The 15,682-nt window shown below is 42.9% G+C and overlaps 1 non-coding gene across 1 annotated transcript; it reads right to left on the bottom strand.

The window, feature by feature from the left end:
* Positions 1-7,604: 7,604 nt before the first annotated feature.
* Positions 7,605-7,698, bottom strand: trnai-uau (transfer RNA isoleucine (anticodon UAU)). The gene is made up of 2 exons: positions 7,661-7,698; positions 7,605-7,640 (listed from the first exon to the last, which is right to left on the bottom strand). It is a non-coding gene; the product is annotated as a tRNA-Ile (tRNA).
* Between the last annotated feature and the right edge of the window lie 7,984 nt (positions 7,699-15,682).

The following is a 15,682-nucleotide window of genomic DNA, read 5'->3' on the forward strand; positions in this document are numbered from 1 at the left end:
GCATCATCGGCAAACTAGGATATATGGCTGCCTGTTGTGCCTTCTTAATCTTTAAGAAATATAGAATGAAACAATTTTTTTAACACTGACATTTTAATACGTGCCATGCTTTGAAGCCCTGGTAGGGTCTGTCGGAAGAGGAGGTAGGAGTAAGATTTCGGGTCGATGAACCATCTGATCCTACAAATATACATCATGCAACTGTGCGCTGTTTTCAAACAGTAAAAGCACGGGCTTGCATCCCCGTAGCAACTTTCAGAAACATAGGATGATCCACTTGCTCGCCGTTGCTAAGTTCGAGCTCCGACAGGACGACCAGCCTCCAGACATCATTACAGCCCTACTCCAAATATGGACAAACGTGATTAATTCTAAACTGAGACGAGAGTGATTGTCCTGGACATCAAAGCAGCATTTGACCCAATGTTTCAACAAGGAGGGTTCTAACGTTGAAGTCATTGCGGGGTTAATCTCCACTGCTGGAGACATACCTAGCAGAAAAGAAGATGGTTGTTGTCGTTCGACGCCAATGATCTCAGCTCAGGATATCGCTGCAGGAGTTCATCATCACCTGCTTCATCAATGACCTTCCCCCCATCATAAGTTCAGAAGTGGGCACGATCGTTGAAGATTGATTTTTCCAACTCGAGTCTCAACTCCGCAGATAATGAAACTGGAAATATATCGCCTTTCCTTTATTTTCGCTTGGAATTACTTCTCCAACAGCACATTGGTAGTACCATCACCTCGATGACTGGACCACAGAGCCATAGAAATTTACATAACAGAAGGAAACTATTTAGCCCATCGCGTCCTTGCTGGTGGAGAAAGCACTATCCTGCCAAATCCAATTTCGAGCTTGGACCATAGCCATCAAGTCCATATCCAAGTACTGCAGTGTTTCACGAAGTTTGTTCATCACTACCTTCTCAACCGCAATTAGGGATGGGCAATAAATGTCATCCTTGCTAGTTACGCCCACATCCACTGAATTAATATTTAATTAAATCATGCTTTACAATAAAATAAGTAATTCTTCAAGTGTAGTCACTGGATGTACTGTAGGGCAATACTGCAGCCAATTACAACACAGCAAGATCCCATCGATGGTGGGATACAGATATGTGCAGGACACAAAAGAGCATTACCCACCTCTTAGAAGTTTGCTTCAGAGAAGGAGAACATTCGACCCATCCTGACTCCGCCAATCGAAAGAGCTTTCCAGCCTAATCGCACTTCCCAGCTCCTGATCTGTAGCGTTGCAGATTAGGGGAATTCAATCCATATACAAGTACTGATTAAATGTGATGAGGGATTGTGTCTCCGCCAACTTTTCAGTCAGTGAGTTTCAGACCCAAATTCATTCTGGGCGAAAAGATTTCTCCTCGACTCTCGTGTAATCCTTTTATAAATTATTTAAATCTAGGCACCTGATTATTGACCTCTCTACTCAGGGGCATATGTGTTTCTTATGCTAACTATCTCGGCCCCTCATAATTTTATACACCTCAATTATGTCACCCATTATTCTCATCTGTTCCGAAGAAAACCACTCCAATCTTTCCCCAGAACGAAAGCTATCCAGTCGTGGCAACATCCAGAGGACAATAGAGGAAACAGATGGAAGTGGAGAAGAATTGTTTGTTTTTAAGCTGTGAGTTGTTGTGATCTGTAATGCATTGCCTGAAAGGGTGGTGAATTATAGAATCATCGATGCATGGAATTGTTACAGCACGGTTGAAGGCAATTTGGCCCGTCGAGCCCGTGCTGACTCTCAGCCAGTCTCACCCCCATGTCATTTCCCCGTTGCTCTGCAGATTCAATTGTAACCCTCAAAATGGAATTTGATAAATGCTTGAAGGGGCACATTTTGCAGGGCGTTGTGGAAAGATCTGGGACTAATTGGATAGCTCGTTCAAGAGTACGATGGTCCAAGTACTCTCCATTGGTAATGTATGATTTTATGAAATGTTTTCTGATAGTTTCATGTAAATGGCGCTAGTCATTTGCCCGTTCCACAGTCCCACTTCATTGATTTGTACATGCGTATATGCTTTTCCAACCGAGTTGAAATGAAATGGGATTCGGTGGCAATGCGATGCAGGTCACATAGTTTATCAGGGCGCAGTGGCCAAGTGGTAAAGCGTCGGTCTCATAAACCAAAAAACATGGGTTCGACCTCCACCTGCATCGATCGAGATTTTATCACATAAAATGTGACATTCTGAAGCTTTTTCCTTTTTAACTATCAAAACACTTCACAACTTTGAACTTATATCATAAATCGCCTCTTAACGTTTTGTATTCTAATGAGAAAAATCCCAGCTTCTCCATTCTCTTCGTGTAAATGAGGTCCCCAACTCTGGCAGTATTCTTGTAAATCTATTCTGCACCCTCTCCAAGGGCTTGACTTCTTCCATGAAGCGTGTTGCCCAGAACTGAACACAATAGTCCAGCTAAGACCTCATAAGAGCTTTTAAATTGTTTGGCATAACTTCCTTGTTTTTATACTCTATTCTTCTATTAACAAAGGAAAAGTCCTCATGTCTTCCAGATCCTCCCCCGTCTATTAAATTGTACGATTTAGAGCTGGTTAATACAATACAGGGAGAGTATTTTGACCGGTTTCAGGATCATTGATCTCCAGACGCAGATGCTTAAAAGGGGATTTGAATTTTCACGTATAAATCTGGCCCCGTTAAAATTGTATCACGAATTCATATTGCCTCTCCTCATCCTCCTAAAATGTATCACTTCACAATTATCTGCGTTAACTTACATCTGCCATGTGTCTGTTCATTTCACCAGTTGGTGATTTTCATACTCCCTCTTTGTAGCACTTACTATCTGCTTTGTGACACTTTGCTTTTCTTTGTAGCTTTCCCATTCACCAGGATCTGTGCTACTTTTTGCATTTGTGTACGCTTTTACTTTTAGTTTAATGTGGTCCCTTATCTCTTTAGCCGTCCATGCCTGTTTTCTTTGGCCCCTCAGGGGTATACACTGATTCTGTATCACTTTTAATTATTTTTAACACTTCCTCTCGTTTTACCCATTAACAGATTTTCCAAGTTTATTCTGGTCAGTCTCAGTCTCAGCCCCTTGAAGTCGGTCTTACCGAAATCTAGAATAGTAGTAGCTGTTTCGCGTTTCTCCCTGTGAAACGTTACGTTGAAGTCGATCATGTTTTGATCGCTATTAAATACATTTTCACTTACGCTTAGGCTGTTGAATAAATCCGGCTTGTTACTCATTACTAAATGTAAATTGACATGCCCCTTGTTCGTTCTGGAACATATTGTTGTAGCACTAGCCCGGACACACTCAAGAAATTCACAATTTTCAGACAGGTGCTCGTCCGATTATCCCAATATATATGAACATTTAAACCCGCTATGAAAACCATACTCTCTTGAATACACGCTTGTCTAATGTCTATATTTATATATTCTAGTACTTCACAACTGCGACTAGGGGGCCGATACACAACTCCCACTATTGTCTTAACTCCTTTCCTATCTCTTAATTCTACCCATAAAGTCTCCACGTCCGGCTTACTTGTAATTCGATCCTCGCTTAGAACTGAATCATAGAATCATAGTTATTTACAGCACGGAAGAAGGATATTTCGGCCCATTCGCTCAACGCCGGCCAACAAAGAGCGTTCCAGAGGAATCCCATGTTCCAGCTTTTGGTCCGTAGCCCTGTAGGTTATTGCACTTCAAGTGCATATCCAAGCGCGCTTTAAATGCGCCGAGGTTTTCTGCCTCTACCATCCTTTCAGGCAGTGAGTTCCAGACTCCCAACTTGCTCTGAGTGAAGCCATTACCCTTCAATTCCCCTCTAAACTTGCTACCAACGACTTTAAATCTATCTCCCCTTGTTGTTGACCATTCTGCTCTGAAAGATAGGTCCTTCCTGTCCACTCTCTCTCGGCCCCTCATAATTTTGAACATATCAATAATGTTTCGCCTCAGCTCCCTATGTTCTAATGAAAATAAACCCAGCCTATCGAATCATTATTCATAGCTAAAATTATCTAGTCCATGCAACATCATCGTAAATCTCTTTTGCACCCACTCTACTTCAATTACATCTTTCCTGTAATGGTGTGTACGCAGTACTCTAGCTGTGGCCCAAATAATGTTTTATATAACTTAAGCATAACTTCACTGCTATTGTACAATATACCTCGGCTAATAAAGGTAAGTATGCCGCATGCCTTCTCAACTAGCACGTTTTTTTTGCATCCTGAAACAGGGAGCCAATGATGAAATATAACAACAACAACAACTTGCATTTATGTAGCGCTTTTAATATAGTTAGACGTCACAGGGTGCTCCACAACAGCTTAAACCAAATCAAATAATGCTGACACCGAGCCACATAAAAGAGAAATTACGGCAGATGGCAAAAAACTTGGTCAAAGAGGTAGGTTTTAAAGAGCATCAATCTTGACATCTTTTTGAAAGACTGTAAGCCCAGAATATTAATCAGTGTTATTTCGTCTAGGTCTGAAATTTGTGAGAAGTTGGCTTTTGAAGTGGACTCATGGGTGTCGAATTCATTATATCATATCGGATATTCATTGGAAAAACAGGCTTTTCGCCCCAACCTGTCAATATCGCCGTTTGAGGTCCACTGGAGCATCCCCGCCTCTTTCCGCATCCAGCACTATCAGCATAGCCCTGCATTCAGTTCTCCCTCATATATTTATCTAACCGCTCCTTACATGCATCTATAATATTTGATTCAACCAAATATGATTGGTGGTAGCGAGTTCTACATTCTTACCACTCTCTGGCTAAAGAAGATTCTTCTTCATTCCCAATTTGATTTGTTGCTGATTTTTCTTATATTGATGGTCTCTAGTAATACTCTTCCCCACAAGTGAAAACAATCTGTATCTACTCTGTCAAACATTTCAAGATATTAAAGGGCTCTATTAGGTAACCCCTCAGACTCCTCGTTTCATTACAAAATAAATTGAGCCTGTCGATTCTTTCCTGATAGTATACCATCTTCTCCACACCCTATCCAGTGCCTCGCTATCTTCTTTTTAATATGGCGACCAGCATTGCATACAGTACGCCTAATGTGGTCTAACTGTAGAGAGTTCTGCATTTGGTCGGTTTTGAAACCGGCGTGGCCAGCTGCTTATTTAAAAGGGGCCCGCATCTCATCATTTAAGGAGACATTTCACAGCCATCGTGTAGCAACTAAAGACCGTTTGCTTACAGAAGCTGATTGTACATTTTCAACATTGTCGATCTGGGTTCACGGGCAGGACACGTCGTGAAGGGGACATTTTGCAGCGTATTTCTGTACGGATGCAAAAAGCCTGAAATGGAATAGCCGAGTTGCGCTAGATGGCAGACGAGAGGTTAAGGCGATGGACTGTGAATCGATTGTGCTCATTTACGTTGTTAAACGTTTGTTGTTGATAAACCTTCAATGCATTTGACTGAATATTACATAAATTATGCTTTGAATCCATATCTCATCAAAATTCTAATTTCCTGAAAACATCGTTTATCCATTAAAGCAGCGCGCTCACTGACTAAGTCACGGTGATTTATTATATTTCCTTGATATGCCAACTGAATTTACTGACTGGAGGAATTATATTAACTCCACGTGATCGGCTCGGCTCATCCTTGGGGAGAATTGCGAGTGGTGCGAGCACATTCTGCGGCAAAAACTGCAACTGAGTCATTAATCTTCTTTAAGGAAGGGGAAAGGCCCCCTACACGTCATGCTATACACGTGGGCACAGTTCCATCCAACTCTCATCATGCTTAATCCCCTATTCGCGGGACTAGAGAACCATTTTCAAGAATAAGGCTCATGGTCTGCTCAGCAGAAAGTCAATGTTCTGCATGTTCTTTCAGTCAGCTTTCCAACTGGACACAGGCAACCAATTGCCGTGCGAGCAATGCTGACTATTCTAAGTCAACAATATTGGATGTGTTTACAAAACTAATTTTGAATATGTAACCTGTATTATCAAATAAGAATTTGCAGCATGAATAGCTCTTTATTGTCGTCTGTCTCGGCATTCTCAGAATGAACACTCCACCTTAAGCCAACTGTAATTGGTGCTGCTTTACTTCACTGCGAGCGCGAAGGGACATATCTGTGAAGATATTTGCCCCGAATGAACACTATTCCTGTGCTATTGTCCACATCTTTCTTTACCCATTTCAACCCTTGTAGCAGGTTAGATCAGCCCAGGCCGTCCATTGAAGCCTGATAACTCAATCAGCGAAAAGCAGAGAAATCCAAGAGTCAGAAACAAGTAGAGACAGAAAGATGCATGCGAAGACAATATCAGAAAAGGTCATTGCATCTTGAGGGGAAATTCTTTTGCTCTCTTGAAATGTTGTAAAACATAAAAGATAATTGGGCGACGGTTTAAACGTGACACGCTCCCTGGCGGATTTCTCAGGCTCTTAGATAGGGAAATGCAGCCCGCAACTAGAGCTCTTATTTGTTCGAGCACTGAATGGAGCTTTAAACAGTGTAGTGGCGAGCAGGTAAACTTGAGTGGATTTCAGACCCACAACAATAAACCATACGGCTATCGCAGGTAATTGCGGTTTGCTGCAAACTTGCACTTTCCAGCCTCAGAACCAGCCAACCCTGACCTGCAGGGCTATGTGGAAAGGACGGGGGAGTGGGACTAGCTGAGAGCTGGCACACTCTCGATGGGACGAATGACCTCCTGCTGTGCGGTAATAATTCTATTAATTTATAATTGGACTTTGATAGAACTGGAATCGACAAGTTTGAATGTTTCTGTAGAATATAATCAGCGAGAAGTCCAATGCACGAGCCATTGCAACACTGAGCACAACATTTGTCGCGAAAAGTTCAGGAACATCCTTGATTCTGTTGGAGGTGGTGCAGGAATTATGTGGAGATAACCAATACGTTTACATATCTTCTCTTTGAAATCGAGTGTGTTTTCGGCACATTATTCTTTACATCAGAGATACTGGTTAAATGATTATGCTGTGGTCACAGGAAAAAATCCCGAAGCTTCCGAAACTCCCGCGGCTTTTCTGTGGCTCTGTTTCCTCTCCTCCCTTCCTCCTGCACGCTGCCAGTTTGTAACCTTGTTTTAAATGTTGCTCTGAGCGAGGGCATTCTACAGTCTCAGAACCATCTCTACCGTCTCATTGCTTGATTTCTATGTTTATTAATTATGAAATTCCCTGAGCTACAATGGCAGCGCTTGCGACAATACATTAAAAAGCGGTTTATAGGAAACACGTTGAGATCATAGTTTGGTTTTGCACAGAATTGAACCTATATCACTCAAGATTGACTGTTATATTTACAATAAACTGTATATTGTTATAAATGTTGGCTCATTAGTTCCGTAGTGTTAGATGAGGAATAGTTTGATCCCCTCATTTATTCCATGTGGGTAACAGACACGGGTATTCATTGAGAAATAGCCCACAGATTGCCACTGAGTTAACAGGAGTGAGAGAGACAGACAGCACCGTGATACATGGCGGAATAGACAAGACAGATGGATAAATGGAAAACTGCATCAGAGTCTGCAATGTACAAACATCACATGCAAAATCATCGGCTGCTCTAGGTGAGGCTCGAACTCACAACCTCGGCATTTCCCGGGCCTGCACTGTCATATAAGTACCGCGCGCTAACCGATTGCGCCACTAGAGCGGCATGCCCTGTGCTTTCAGTGCTCCCATCATAGAGCTGCCTGTTCCATCTGTCTTACAAGCAGGATGACAAAGATTCATCGAATCATTCAACACAGAAGGAAGCTGTTCATCCCATCGTGTCAGTGCCGACTCTCTGCAAGAAGCTTTCAGTTATTGCGACTCCATACATTTTCGCCATAGACGTGTTTTATTTTAGTGTGCAATCCATTTTGTTATTTGTAATGAATTTGGATGTCCTTGCGGGAAATTTATAAATATATCTGTGCATCTATCTGTGATTTGTAACTTAAATAGTGTGGAACCTTGATAATCACATTATTTGTGTTCATATCTTTGATTTTATAAATGTACTTGTTTTATGTCTGCTTTCTTTATTAATTTATCTCTAAGTATTGCTGTGCTATAATTGTATTTACGTTTATTTGCGAGGTGTTTAAAAGTAATATAGATACAAAGGTATGCACAGAAAATAAATTTATAACAAATACAGATGCTCCACAATACTATTATAAATAACGTTGTTGCATTCAAATATATAAACACTAAAACAGATATACAAAATATATTTATATCCCACAGAACAAATTGCAACAGAGACACCAAAATATACTTAGAGCTATCACTAATCAAAGAACATTTTACTCTATACGGTCCTCAGCAAATTCTGGTGTGCCTGTGTTTCCTGTGCTTGTGCTCGGTGTAAGGGAAGGGTTGGCCGAGCCGTGGTATATCGTTTCCCAAGGATGGGCTGAAATGTGGTGTCTGAGGCCACGTTCACTGCTATAGTTGATATATAATAATCATCTGGACTTGTGTATAAAGGCATAATTACAACATCTACAGATGTTTCATCCTGGTACAGAATTCCACTGCCAAATTAGTTCAATCCCTCACCCGCCCCAGTAGTTAACCATCCCACGAGCTCTATTTATGTACAACCCGACGTACTGTTACATACCACTCCTGCGCCAGAACTGGTCCCAATGCCCCCGGATTCTGGAGCACAACCTCGTGCACCGTTTATCCAGACACACGTTGCCATTTCTAAATTCAATTGCGCGGTGCACTGGAAATAACCCATAGAATACCTTTGTGGTTCTGCTCATTAATTTCCTCTATTGCACTTGAAACTCTGACTAAAGGAACTCATCCCCTTCTTTCCTTCTGTCAATGGTTAGCACATAGATCACGGCTGCTCCCATTCACCTCTCAGAATGTTCTGCACCCACTCAGTGATGTTCTTTACCTGGCAGCAGGGAGGATGCACACCACGCATGACTCACGTTTGCCGTTGCAGAAAGGTAATGACTGTTGAATCCCCAATGACGTCAACTTATGTTACTTTTTAGCTTCAAAAGCAAAGTACTGCGAATCCTGTAAATCTGAAATGAAATCAGAAAATGTAGGATATACTCAGCCAGTCAGGCTGCATCTCTGGAAAAAAAAATTCTGATGACGGGTTTGTGAATAAATGTCATTGACGTGAGCTTCAACAATGCAATCCAGACACTGTCCGATATTGTAATCTAAAGCGCCAGTTTGTGGGTATTGAAACCAATCCAGATACCACGCATGAATCTGGGAGCTAAATTGTTGTTGTTGTTCTTTTCAAGTCGCAACAGCAGAGGACTGCAATAAAATGTCCAAGTTTTTAAGATAAATCATATGTTTTACAGTTAATAAAACGAGCCAGTTTGAAAAGACATTCAATCTACAAAATGATTAAATTGTGCCGTTTAATTTCCACAATGGGAGCCGGGGAAAAAATACAGGCTTTGGCTGTTTTTGAAATTGCAGTTCACTGCTGTTGCCACTAGTTTACTTTGAACAGTCTCCATTTGAACATTCTCACAGAGGCTGTCTGACTGGTTCACGAATCCCGATATCAATGTTTACTCACCCCTGTGACCACCACCTAGTGGTTAGGATGCAGCGCTCTATTCTCGTCGACACAGTTTCGATGTCCGTTCCGGGATTTATTAAATTAAAATGAAGCTTATTAAATTAATTTCATAACACTCTGTGAAAGATTAATAATTATTGAAATCGCCATTCACAACATGTCATATTCTGTTTCAGACTGAGGGAAATACATGGCAACAGATAGCCTGCCAAACTTGAATCAGATTTTGTGCTTTGCGTGTGATGAAATTTCAGCCGTTCTCATATCACAGAGTATATTTTAAGACACTGGTTAATAAATATTCATTGTTATTACAGCAAGAATCTGGTGCAGCCATTTTAAAATTTAACAGGAACGGCCGATTGTCGCTTAATTTTCACAGTTGGGAAGTAACTAAACCCTCGAGCTTCATCTGGGGCAAGTTCCAAATAATGGGCCAACAATTACGGTCTCTAAGGGCACGTCCGATGTCAGCATGCACCTGTTCTCAGAGCGCGATGCGCATTGGCCGAAAGCCGGCACTTGAACAGTCAAAATGGCTTTTCATCTATCCAACGCATCCCGAGAGAAGATTCTTTGCGGTCGGAGATTTACGCTATTTTTCCAACTCTTGCCAAGAATACCTCCTTCAAAACCTTAGGCCTGGTAAAGGTGACAGAGAGATAGACAGGCAGGGGGAGACAGTTGTGTGCATGTCACAGAGACAGACAGACAGACAAGTGTTTGTGATGGAGAGGAGACAGTCCGGAGAGACAGAAAGCGAGACAGATAGATTGTGACAGAGAGAGAGAACGACAGCCTAGGGAGAGGGGAGACAGAATGAGTTAATTATGGTGGGGGATGTAGAGACCGTCAATAAGGACGGAAGGGGGCGACAAGACGACCGACGGGGTGAGAAGCGGGTGGAGACAAACTGCGGGGGGGGGGCGGAGATAAGATGGCTAACAAAGAGAGAGATAGACGTGGAAGGCAGAAGGGAGGAGGCAGACGGGGGAGAATGATAGAAGGGGGGCAATGCGTGACAGTAATGAGAGGCAGACGGGGAAGACTGACGGAAGGCAGACAGAGAGCGACAGACAGGGGCAGACGAGGGTGAATGGTGGAAGGGAGACAGTAATTGACAGACAGGGTAGGCAGACGGGAACTAGCCAGAAAGATAGCAAACTGGGCTGATATAGAGATAAAGAGAGACGGACAAACGGTGGGGTGAGGCAGTGAGAATGAGAGAGAGCGGTTGAGACAGAGGTTTAAGAGACAGAAAAATAGAAAGTTGGCTGAAACAATCGGGGTAGACAGGGGGAGACGCCGAGAGATGCAGATGGGGGAGAAAGCAACGGCAGACAGTTGAGGAGACAGAGACAGAGAGAGAGGCATACAGGAGAGACAGGACCAGAAAGACCTACGAGGAGGGAGAATGAGAGAGACATATGGGGGATCAGAGCGAGAGACAGACACGGGTAGGAGAGTGGGAAAATTGACTGAAGGAGACAGGCGGTGGAAAAAGACAGATGGCAAGACAGAGAGAGGCAGGTGGGGAGAAAGAAGGAGGAGGCAGACTGGTAATACACCGAGAGAGAGAGAGAGAAATCGTATGGTAGCAGAGTGGGAATGTTACTGAACTCCTAATCCAGAGGCCTGGTCCAAAGTTTCCGAGATATAACTTGAGATCCTGCAAAGGCAGCTGAGGAATTTAAATTCAGTTAATTGCATCAATCTGAATTTAAAGAGCTAGTAAAAGAAATGACCATGATAATACTGGAGGGTCGTAACAATCCATCTGGTTCACTAATAGCCTTTAGGGGATGAAGGGGAGAGTGATACAGCAGACGGAAACGGGCAAGTCAGAAATAGAACAGACGAACCAGACAGACACAGCAAAGTTCGGGAGAGAGACAGCCAGACAGGGGAGACAGCGAGGGTGACAAACGGTGGAGTTAAACAGGAGGGAGACAGGGATGTCGCGACAGAGGCAGGCAGTAAGAGAAATAGGTTGACAGACTGTGGGGCCAGACGGTACGAGAACTGCAAGGGACAGACTGGAGAGACAGACGGGAGAGGGGTGGAGGGGGAGAGACTAATGGGCACAGACGGGGAGACGGAAATAGAGATAACAGCAGAGGAAAGAAAAAGAAAGTGGGAGTCAGACGGAGAGACAGGCGGGAGGGGCACAAAGAAAGACAGACGGGGGTTACACACGTGGCGAGAAAGTCGACGGAGTGATGGATAGGACGAGAGATTGTTGGAAACAGATGGCGAGACGAAAGAAAGACAGACGTGAGGAGACAGAGAAAGAAAAACAAACGGGGAGACTCTTTCCAATCTCGCTCTCTCGTCCAATTTTAGTGAATAACAATGCAACTGACACTGTAAATAGTATCGTGGAACATAAAGTTGCAAAGAGACGTTTATTAAGTGTTTGCGAAAAAAACTGTGCAGTTATAGGTCCCTGTGGCGAAGTGCAAATTCTTCCACATTGAACCTAAGAACAATGGATCAGAGTATATTATACTTAGACACTGTGTCTGACAATGATATTTAGGGGTGCAAGTACTGTAATCTCTCCTAATCCTCCGGCTTTTGCTGGTCATAATTCTCCTGCCTTTTGAACACCAAATGCCCCTGTTTCTGAAACTCCTAATTTCGTGTAGCCGGTGTCTGAATTCCCCATGTTTCAGAAGCTCCTTATCCCTCTGTTTCATGAGCTCCTTATCCCTCTGTTTTAGGAGATCGTTATCCCTCTGTTTCAGGAGCTCATAATTCCCCAGTTTCAGGAGCTCGTTATCCCTCTGTTTCAGGAGGTCCTTATCCCTCTGTTTCAGGAGCTCCTAATTCCATGTTTCGAGCTCCTTATTCCCCTATTTCTGGAGCTCCTAATTTTCCATTTTCTTGGACTCCTCATTGCTCTGATTCAGCTGCTTCTAGTTCCCCAGTTTCAGGAGCTTCTCATTTCCCTGTGTCAGGAACTCCAGATTATTCTCTTTCTGACACTCCAATTCCACTGTTTCTGCAGCTGCTCGTTCTACTGTTTCAGTAGCTTCTTTTTCCCCTGTTTTGGAGTAACTAATGCCCCTGTCGTTGGAGCTCATATTTCCCCTGTATCAAGTGATCCTAATTCATCACTTTCTTTAACTTCTATCTCTCCTTGTCTGCTGCTCCTAATTCCCCTGCTTTACAAGGTAAAGTGCTGGAGCTCTTAATTTTCCTCTTCCTAATTACCTTATTTCTAGAGCTCCTCCTTTCCCTGATTATGATGCCCTCTCCTAACTCCCCAGTATTTAGAGATAAGAACTGGAGCGGTCTAGCAATTTCTCTGTTTGTGGAGCTCTCTACTAATTTTCAGGTTTCTGTAATGATCTCCTATTTCGCCTGTTTCTGGTGGCCCTTCATAATTCCCTCGTATCCGGAGGTCCTGATTCCCCTGTTTCTGTTGATCCTCATTCTCCGTGTTTCTGAAGATTCTAATTCAACTGTTTCTGGATTCTATTTCCTCTCATTTTAGGGCACTCTCATTCCGCTTTTTCTGGAGATCAACCAATGCTGCTGTTTCTGGAGCTCCTAATTCCCCTGTTTCTGGAGCTTCAAATTTCCCTGTTTGCAGAGCTCCTACTTCCCCTCTTTCTGCTGCCATATCCCAATTCATACTTTTTATGAATATCCTAACTCCGCTGTTCCAGCAGCTCCTACTTCTGCTGTATCTGGTGCACTTAATTCCACGTGTGTACAGTCACTCACCTGAGGTAATGGAAAGCCGTTTGCTTTAAGAAGCAGATGGCACATTTACAACATTGTCGATCTGGTTGCATAAGCAGGACAAGCGGTGAAGTGGACATTCTTGCAGGATATTACTGCTTGGACGCAAAAAGCAGGAAATTGAATGCCGAACGTTGCTGCAAACTGGAAACGAGGTGGCCCAGAGTTATAGGCGAATAACTGCTAATACATTGTGATCTGCATGCTAAGGTCCGAATCCCAGACTCGTACTTATTGTGTTAAACGTAGGAATCCTTTTGTTGTTTTGTCAATCACATAAAGCCTCATGGCCAAGTTTGCCTTTTACTGTCAAGGATGCTGCACTTTGATCATGTCATGTCTCAAATTTATATAGGGCCTTAATTCCGGCCTAACCTGGTCTGTACGGATAATGTATGCAACCAGCACGGACTCACAAAAGCCCTTCCTTGGCGTGCGAGGCGCATGCACTGAAAATCAGGTTTTCCAATGTCAAATTCTTGCTTGACAGATCGAACGCTGTTCAGGAGAAGGATATTCGATGGGTGAGTCTGCGCTATTTGCCATCTATTGCTCAGCGAATGTCCTTAAATTTCTTGCGCCTGGGAAAAGCTGGCGCATAGCCTACTTTTATCAGCATAAGAGTTTTAAAACATGTAAAAAAATATATAAAAACATCTACAAATAAAATGTAATAACATTTTTATGTTTAAAAAATCTGTTCACTAAGGAAGGTTTATTTTAAACCCTAAATGGCAAACTTTTTTTTAAATCCGAAAAATATTTTTTTCTAACACATTTGTTAACTTTAATTTAAATTAATACGTGAGGTGTTTTTTTTTTACTTTTATGTGTGTTTGGTTGATGGGGGCGTTTTCATTCGTAATACTGAGAACCCTTACATAAGGAGATGCTATTATTACAAATGATAATACTGTACCTTCATTGGCTGTCCAGAGTCACGTGAATGCAGCTTCTCCCTCCGCAGCTCCAAGACGTGAATGCGCTGCGAAGCGCGGGAAGAGAAGGCCTCAGATGCGGAGGGTGCAGGAGCAAAAGGTAGGTGTGGAACGTTATCACTATTTGCAGCTGAGCGCCTGGGGGAAGCCCAGCACAATGACTTCAGGCCCAATATATTCATCAAAGGTAACATTTACGTTCTTATGTACTTATTCGCAGGACTGTGGAGGGGGGGTCTAATTGTATCGCTCTCTCAGAGACACAGCACAGCCACGTTGGGCCGATTGGCTTTCTTCACTGCCGTCAAAATATGCCGTTTTAATATAGAATGGGTTACGCACTTTACTGTCGGCTGCTCCTTGGTCTAGGGATATGAATCGCTCTTTGGGATTTTCACAGTGGAAAGGCGAGAGGTCCCGGATCATTTTGTGTCTGTCGAAGTGGATTTGCTGTCAATCCAGGATCAATCTGTATCTGTTTTCAAAAGGGATTTGCTCTCAGTTCCGGGTCATTCTGGGCCGGTTTAAAATTAAAAAACTCGCCGTCCAAGAACATTCTATATCTGCTTCAGGGGTATTTGCTTTCAGACCCAGTCAAGGGTCTTTCTGCAACTGTATAAATGGGATGTGCTTGTAGTCCCGGATCATCCTGTGTCTGATTAAACGGGATGGCTGTCAGTTCCGGTGCATAATCTTTCCCTTTAAGACGGATTTTCACATAGTCCCAGATCACCATGTATATTTTGAAAAGGAGTGTGATTTCAGCTGTGATGACCGAATTAAGCTATCGTGTTCCAAGTTCCAAGCGCAGATACATTGCGCACCCAGATAGCAGCGTTTCTGTTCATTTACTTTAATATGCTCAGCTTTTCAAAAACCCACTCCTTGATATAGCAGTTGCCCCTAATCTGCTCCGAATATAAACAACAACAATGTTTTTCCTCATTGCAGCAGCCGCGTGGCGTAATGGATAATGCGTCTGACTTTGATTACAACCGCGACGTTATCAAAAATTTACAGGCTCGTATCTTGCCGCAGGAAATTAACTCGCTGATCAAAATATTAATTCTTTGCTGTCAGTCTGCCAAAAAACCAGCCATCTCGTACAGTCACTGACCTGAAGGAAAGGAAGGCTGTTTGCTTCAAGAAGCTAATGGCACATTTTCACTGTCGATCTGGTTGCACGGGCAGAAAAAGCGGTGAAGCAAACTTTCTTCAAAATTATATCTGTTTGGATGCAAAAACCAGCAAATTCAATTGCTTACGTAGCTAGCAATAGGAGACGAGGTGGCCGAGATCTTCAGGCGATGATCTGCGAATCCAGTGTGATGTGCATGCTTGAGTTCGATTTCGAATTCCATCCTCATCGTTATGAGCTTAAGCAATTGACC

Source organism: Pristiophorus japonicus, unplaced genomic scaffold, assembly GCF_044704955.1.
Source record: "Pristiophorus japonicus isolate sPriJap1 unplaced genomic scaffold, sPriJap1.hap1 HAP1_SCAFFOLD_195, whole genome shotgun sequence".
Lineage (NCBI taxonomy): Eukaryota > Metazoa > Chordata > Chondrichthyes > Pristiophoridae > Pristiophorus > Pristiophorus japonicus.